Raw genomic sequence first — 8,869 nt, forward strand, 5'->3', positions numbered from 1 at the left:
TGACTTTTGTTAGAGAGGAGTGAACCAATGTAAAATTAATCTCACTAATTATTCTTCCCATATTGCAAACATTATCCAGAATTAGGTTTTTAGGCTGTTTTTTAAATTTATTTTCTCATCTGTCAAGATGATATGCTCCATTAGAATGGAAAATTTCTCACAGAAAGTCATTGTTTAAAAAAATTCCTGTCTAGGATAATTGCTTCAGTCTTATTCTAATAATTTATTTATATTTTCAACAAACAATTGGAGTCCCAAGTGAAATATTAGGAAGTTTCCACATGAATAGTTGAAATTCCTCAGGATTCAAAATATATGGGTATATGAGGCAATATTAGTGATATTTTAATGAAAGCATATAAGGTAAGGAAGAAAGAATGAAGATTAACATCTATGAATCTCAACTTCCTAAACTATCATACATAGTTTCGTCTATCCTCCTTTATTCCTTACGTAGCTGTTTTGAAGCCAAAGGAGAGGATTATCTATGGGAGCTCTCAGATGACCTTGAACTATGTAAACACATGGTATTGGGTTATACCCATTGTATAATATTATGCCTTTCATATAGTAGGGGCTCAATTAATGCTTGTGGAAGCTATTAGTAAAGAGAAATATACAAAGACCAAAATTTTATTTTAAAATTCTTCTGATATATTTGAGTGATTAAACATGTATAGATTTTTTTTACCTGATAATAAATTTCTCCCTGAGGAAATTATAGCACCTGCAGAGAAAGAGGCTCATGCTAGTGGGGTGATAGACTTTATGGCAGGTAATCGCAGGTGGCCTGACAGTTCCTGCTGATCAGACATCTTCTCAAAACCTAGATTTACATAATGAAGGAACAGAAACCTGTGTTGCTTCTAATTCAATAGCGGCTTTTTGCAATTCTATTCCAATTCAACTGTGGCACAAAACATATTATAATAGTGCTGAGATGACTAATGCCAGTACCACTAGATTTATAACAAACTGCCTCATTACTTATTAGCAGGGAAGACAACAAATGTTACTTCTTTATAAGTTTAGATTATGGATGTGACGAAGAATTATGTAACAAAAAATTAAAATTATAACACAAATAGTGTGCAAATGAACTGCAATTCTCAATGTACAGTGAGAATTTCAAGAAGTCACTTTTAAGATTGAAATTTGACATTAAAAGTCAAATTAATTTACAACTTTTTAAGGCATCTTTATCAGAAAGCGACATTTATGTGTTAACCATTTTACAATTTTCCATAGAGATAGGACATTGGTCTATTTACTTCAGCATCATACCTTAAAACCCAAGTCCAGTACTTTTTGGTATAAGGACCTTCCATCAAGTATCCAAATATAACTCACTTTCTTTCCTTTAAAGTTTTGTTTGTTTGTTTGTTTGTTTTTTAATTTGAGAGAGATTGAGAGAATGCTTGGGCATCAGCTGGAGTGGCAGAAGGACGGGGCGGGGGGGGGGGGCAGAGAATCTCAAGCTGACTCCGTGCTGAGCACTGAGTCCCACATGGGACTTGATCCCAGGACCTGAAGATCATGACCTGAGCCAAAACTAAGGGTCTAATGCCACCAGGTGACCCTCACTTTCTTTATGGTAGCACATCACTGTTCCTTTATGTCTCCCCACACATCTTTAGGCTCTTTTCTTACTGTCTTAATCTCATTCGTGTCCTGGTGCTCTGCACCTCACTCTTGCCCACATTCTCCATGATAATCTTTCTGACTACTCTTCATTTTCTATTCCCCTCCATCCACTGTCTCTCCTCTTGCAACATTCAACTACTCATGGATCTTTTACATGTGAATTACTGAGGTATTGTCTTTTGTTCTTATCATTCTCTAGCATTCTAGGGGATTTGACTCCATTGGCTCTATTTGCTTCACCTCCTTCTGTTTCTTCTGTGAATTGTGCCAAGCATCTCACCCTTATATGAACATGTCATTCTGTTTCTTCATTATATTTAGGTGGATACCTGCCAGATTTGAACCTTCAGTCCTGAGCTGTCATCTTTATTTCAGTCCCATGTAGGCAAGATCTACTTATGATTAAAGTATCTGATTAAAGCAGACCTCATTAAATCTGTTCTATTACTGCTCATTTCAAACCCAGTATTCCTGTATTCATACATCTGGATAACCCTGTAAAAAATCACATTTTGGATTTAGTTCCTTCTTGAAAAAGCTATTTTTAACAAGCCTCCATCAGGATGAGGAGGAGGGATGGATTGGCATGAAAAGAGTATAAGAAATGCACAGCATAGCAAAATGGATAGCCATTTCCCCCCCACTTCATTCCTCCAACCCAGAAAAGGGTCAACTGTCCAGGATGCCAAATCTTAAGGGGTATGACAAAGTCAAGGTTATTCTGGGTTTGGTTTTTATAGTATCTAAAAGTCTGAAGAAAAAAATGTGACATCCTGGAATGAGAGCTCAATCCCAGGTAAAGGGCTGGAGGATGCTAAGCAAGTGCTTCCTAGCCACACTCTCCTTCACTCTCTACTCAGAGTAACAATGCGGTTAAAGCTCTAGGGCTTCACTCAAGTGACCATACTATTCTGAGGGTAAGACAGGCTCCTGGAACCTGGGCAAATCATTACATACTCAGGACTAGATTAGTAGGCAACAGTCTGATGTTCAGATCAGCTCCAAGAATAAAGGGAAGGATAAATCTATCTCCATCTTTCAGTAGTTACTAAGCCCAGGATTTGTGGACAAAAATTATCAAGGGGGAAGGAATTCCTCTTTAGTCTGCCTGTCCAGACTAGCTTCTTATGGGTAGGATTACGCTAAAGCTTAGTCTGCAAATAACCAGAGGAAGGGATCTCAGTTACTTAATCTTCTATGTTATGCATAGATTCATTTACAAAGGAAGGAGTTAAAGGCTTGCTTGCTTTAACACATTGTTCTCAACTCCAGATGCATGAGAATCTATATGGGCAAACACAGTATCTTCCCTCAAAGACCAGCTCCTTTCTGTATTTGTTTCTTTTGGTGTTACCACCATTATGCCACTCTTCCAGGATGGAAAATTTGGATATATTTAATTGAAATTCAGGGGAAATAAAAGAGAAGTTACTCAGATATATCAAGCTCTTTTGATTAAAAAAAAAAAGTGTAAATATTTTTCTTTCTCCTTTAGTCACATTACCACCACCTAATCTAAGTCCTTACCAGCACATGTTTATATTTGCACTAAATATTTACAAGAGTTCTCCCTGGCTTATCTTTTCTCTGTCCAAGATTTTTTTTTTTTTTTGAGCATTTATTTAAACAAAATGATCTAAGAATCTCTTTTTCTCCTACTGTTTCCCTATCCAAAGATTTTCTTTGCTTCCTAAAACAAGTTCAACTTTCTCTATTAGGTTTGTAGAGTTCTCTGCCATCTATTCTTACCCATTTTTACCCACTTTTTTTTTTTTTTTATAATACTCACCAACATAGACCTTAAACTTTCACCATGAGAGTGGCTTCTTATTTCCCTAGAAAATGTTAATTTCTACTATAAGAATAAAGTATACAGTCATCAAAAACAAAATCATGCCAATTACTCCATGATTTGGGTTCTCTAGAGAATTTCTCATCAGTTTCTAAGACTTGAAAAAGGCTATTCTTTTTTTCTTTTTTTTTTTTTTAAGATTTTATTTACTTATTTGACAGAGAGAGAGATAGCCAGCAAGAGAGGGAACACAAGCAAGGGGAGTGGGAGTGGAAGAAGCAGGCTCCCAACAGAGGAGCCTGATGTGGGGCTCCATCCCAGGACTCCGGGATCACTCCCTGAGCCTAAGGCAGATGCTTAAAGACTGAGCCACCCAGGTGCCCCAAAAAAGGCTATTCTTAATAAATGAAGAGGGAAATAAATATGTTGCGCAGAATCTCAACACATGTAATATGGTCCCTATCTGTGGCATGAAATTGAAGAAGTTTTAGACAGTTACGTAAGTAATAAAGCACAAAATAATTTTCATTTTTCCTGAACTGTCTAAAAACCATACACAGAAATCGGCATAGTGTTGATATGATTGTAAAACTTTATTATTTGATATTCGGTCTTAGCCCCATCAACAAAGCCAATCTTCAGGCAAAAAGTCAGAGTACCAGGGTGTCATTAAAATGTAAAATTTTCACCCATTGTTGTTCAAGAAGTCAGATCATGTTATATTTACATTTTAATGTAAATTCCAATTAACATTTCAATGTAGTAAAATATCTTTATTGTGTAAACTTGTATAAGTATCATTCTATGAATTTTTAGCTTTTATATTTTTATACATTGTATATGTTCTAAATGAAGTTTTTTTTTTAAAATCTTTTTTAACGTGGGTCAGAGTTTTAAAAGGTTGAAAGCCATTACTTTACCTCATTAAATTATTACAAAGGCATTGCTATAGAGGCAGTACTGATGAGGGAATAGAAGGCAAACTGAGGACAAAGCATAAACTAACACCCTGAAACCTCCCCCCACACCCCACTCCTGGGTGGAATATATGATATTCTTCCAGGAATCTCCCAACTATCTTAACATAATGCCTTGCTAGAGGGGAAAAGCAAACTTAACTTGACAATGTCAAGGCCTCCAGTATCTTGTAGGTCCTCTTTAACATATGAAAATCCTTTGGAACCTCCTTTTTCCTTACCTCCCCCAAACCCATAGTATATAATCAGCCACCCCTCACAACCTGGGGCAGCAGCTCTTTCTGCCTACAGGTCCTGTCTCCGTGCTTTAATAAACCACCATTTTGCACCAAAGATGTCTCAAGAATTCTTTCTTAGTGGTCGGCTCTGGACTCCACCCCACTGAACCTCACTGATATTCCAAAACTACATCAGTACTCCAATTTTGCAGAGGAGGAAACTTAAGCTGAAATAAATTAACTCTCCTTCCTCAGGACTATAGAAGTAGAGAGATTAGCATTCAAATTCAGGTAAATCCAAAGTCAATATTAAGTCTACTGTCCCATATGCCCCGATATTCTACTCCTTTATCCTGGACTCAAATTTTAATGATATGTGTGTGAAGGTCAAATTATTCTTGGCAGATATTGTTGTTAATGAATTTGTAACACTAGTTGAATTCCTGTCAATAAAGCAAAATTACATTTTAAGAACACTCAGTGTAAGAAAATCTGTGAACTTAAGAAACAAAACAAAACAAAAATAGACACCCCCCCCCAGACTCTTAAATATAGAAAATAAACTGGTTTTTGCCAGAGGGGAGGTGAATAGGGGGATGCGTGAAATAGATAAAGGGGATCAGGAGTATAGTTATCATGAGAAGCAGTAAGTAATATATAGAATTGTTGAATCACTATTGTATTGAAGCTAATATAACTGTATGTTAATTAATGGAATTAAAAAATGTAAAGAAAATTGAGCAATAAAAAAGAAAATCTGATATTATGGAACAGGTGAATTAAGAAGCTATTTCCTGTAAGTTTTTAAAGTTTATATGTGATTTCATGGAGGTTTTCAGTGACATGCCAATAAATTCAAAGTAGAAAAACTGGGCCCATGTGGACTTTAGATACATCTATTTTTACAATCAACAACATTAAATACTACAAAATATTTTAATCTATATTTTTGTTCAAGCTAGAGTTTCATGAAGCTAGATTTAAAAGTAAGGTCCAGAAAAAAGTATGAGACTAGGATAGAACTAGTAGATTGAAAATTAACATGTGGGCATAGATCCCTTAAAAAAATTAAAATGTATTTGAATATTTTTGAGAAACGTTCTGGAAAATAAGATTCTTACTGAAAGTGAAAGGTGGTACATCTGGGAATAAAGTCACAGCTCCAAACGACTTTGGTTTCCAGTGCAGTAATTATGAAAAAAAAAACACGTTCAGAGTGCATAACATGCATCGATCGATCGATCGATCGATCGATAGATATAATTGTACTGTTGCCAAAGTAATGGTATTTCTGGTAAACACGAATGTAGAACTCTCCAAAGGCCAACTCCTCAAACAGTAGAAAGAAATCTGAGATTAAAACAAACATAACCTCTTGTCATGCAGATCCAGGTCAATGATGACAAAATTTTAAAAAATGTCATTTTAATATATGTTGTAAAGCAGCACAAACTGCTAAATGCAAAGACTTCTGTGATAACCCAAAACCAGCATGTGGTCATAAAATACTTTACTTTTCAGTGACTAATATTGTAGAACTAGCTGTGGCAGGCTAGTACTCGGTCCTCCTTTTGGGGAGCACACAGCTTAATGACACATCCCATTCTCTCTGGAGTCAGATGGTACCATGAGATGGAATACTGGCAAAAAGTGTGGATGCAAGTGAGAAATGAAGGACCTGGCTCCTAAACCCACTTATGAGATCATCCATGTTCTTTCTCCCTTCTGAATACCTTGAAGCCAAAGGTAGAAATTGTTTATTGTTGTCCTGCACTCAACCATGATCTACCTGAGAAACAGACCTTTGTTGTGTTAATAATTGCTGGGATCTGGAGGTTATGTGACTCAGCATACCCTTAACACAAGCATCAAATTGCAACACTAATAAAAAATGATACATGGTCTATTAGGGGTATCCAATATTAAAAGCCAATATCATACTACAATTATTCTACATAAACAGTATTTACATTGTTTTCATTTCCTTGAGGTATCTATAATGAAAACAAAGAACAGGAGGGATTTTTACTATTATTGTATCATACCAAAAACAGAGAGACGGGGGAGGGGGGGTAGGTGATCAAATCAGGTCCAAAGCTTCTGCTTGTTTTTACCTTTATTCCTCCATTTGGCTTCCTTCCACCCTAGCCTCAGTTTTACCTTTAGGTCATCTTCCTTTCCTATACATCTCCCATAGCTCTCTTATTCTAAAGAGTGTCCTTGGATGCCCTCTAGAATATGGTGGCTGAAATTGCAAGGATGAACATTTCCTGTCAATATACACTGTTTTCACATGAGGAGGTCATGTATTTCATTAGACAGAATGTTACCAAAATGATTAACTCTTCTATTATGATGAATGAAACAGAGTACTGCTGCATATCTTGTGGTTGATTCCAAATTAGAACATGAAAGCTGAAATCAACAAATAATGAACTGGCTCAGCATTTTTCCCTGTTATGTCAATGAGTGAGCATTTCCTTTTGTAGTGGCTGAAACCAAGTATACATTTTTGCAAGGAATTTCAGGTGAGAACAAAAATATTTTCCTTTCTTTCCTAAGAAGTACCAATAACGGTTCCTCTTTTGGCATAATTTCAGACACTGTAGAAATATTTCCTTTTCTTAGTTTAACTTGTGGCTTAGTCTGGATATCAGTTGCACAGAGAACAAAATAAAAGCAGCCACAAAATCATCTATCCCTTTTTGGATTGGACATAAAATGCCCTTTCTCCTCTACCAGTGCATGTGGGGGGTTGTGGGGTCTGAAGTGCGAGGCATCCTAAGGCCCCGGGTTGGGGGAAGCAATTGCTGTGAGGAAGGACAGGAAGCATATATGTCAGACAGCTGCCATAAATTATATTTGCCACTTCCAGGCAACCTACAACAAGTAAACCTTTGGCAAAAAAATGTAGACTTTCTATGCCTAGGCTTTTTGATATTGTACACAGGAGCAATATTATTTTTCTCTTTGCCTTCCAGCTTTTCTATGGGGAACAATCAGTTTTCCGCAAGAGTACTCTGACATTATTTTTTGAAAAATCTCTCAAGAGCATTACTAAAACAGGCCACATAGATCAAGAAGAAAACACCTGGAAATTGCTGGATGCAGTAAGTCATTCATGATATTTTTATTGTATTTTTAATGGAACAGGAAACCATGACAGCACAGAGTCTGGAGAAGTGGCCCAGCCGTTAAAGAGGTTAGAAGATATAAGAACCCTTGAAATCCTCTTAAGTAATCAGTGTCACTGGCCTGTTTTCTAATTTTGTAGAAAAAAGTTAAGATTCCTCTCAACATGTGCCTCATTGGAAGTCAAAATTCAATTCCTGTTAGCTCTAAAGACAAATGGTACAAATATTTGAAATGTAAAGTAGTCCATGCTAAGGTTAATATCTTTAGAATAAAGAGCAAAGATTAAGTCCAAATATACACACGTTTGTCTTTTCACATGCTCTGCTCCAGAATGAGGGCACAAATGCAGCACGCAGGACAATGGGCTATGTGTGAATGGCAAATAGGTTTCTTCTTGCAGCCCAGCCAGCCTAAATGTTGGATAGGGAGTGCCAGGAACACCATGTTCATAAGAATTTTGAGAACTTTTCTGGGCTCAGAAGGCAGTGATGGAGAATTATTAATCCCCTTAGGACCAAAAGTGAGCAGTAGCAGGCAAGCAATGCTCTGTACCTGACATCTCTGGTCTACTGGAAACTTAACAATGGAAAACACATGGCCATTTTAGTTGTGGTGAGGTGGTGTATAGTCATGGATGAAGATGCCCCAGTGCTCTGGTTTTCCCTGTTACTCAAAGCCTGAAAGCTACCTCAGAGATTAAACCTATTGTGGGCAGACACCTTGCAGTTAAGAACAGGTCTGTCACAGCTCTTTGAGCATGACATGGCCATCCTGATCATTTCCCACCTCATCTCTGAGTTCCTGTGGCATCCTATATAAATAGCCAACATCACACAATACCTGGTTATTTGCATTTTCATAAATGTGCAAATGCATATAATGCATTTACTTATCTCTTTTAATTTAACATTTTTGTTACTATTATAGTAGAGTAGTCATAGATCATACAAACCAGAACATGTGGAAATAAAAGGAGCTAATGTTATTACATGGGACAATAAGAGATACAAGCCAGAGCTTTCCCGGGAAGCTGGACCTATGGTCGCCCTAGATACAGTCCCGGGTTATAAATCAAAGGATTCCAGTTAGGTAAACTGTTAAAA

Source organism: Ursus maritimus, unplaced genomic scaffold (genome assembly GCF_017311325.1).
Source record: "Ursus maritimus isolate PB19 unplaced genomic scaffold, ASM1731132v1 scaffold_9, whole genome shotgun sequence".
Lineage (NCBI taxonomy): Eukaryota > Metazoa > Chordata > Mammalia > Carnivora > Ursidae > Ursus > Ursus maritimus.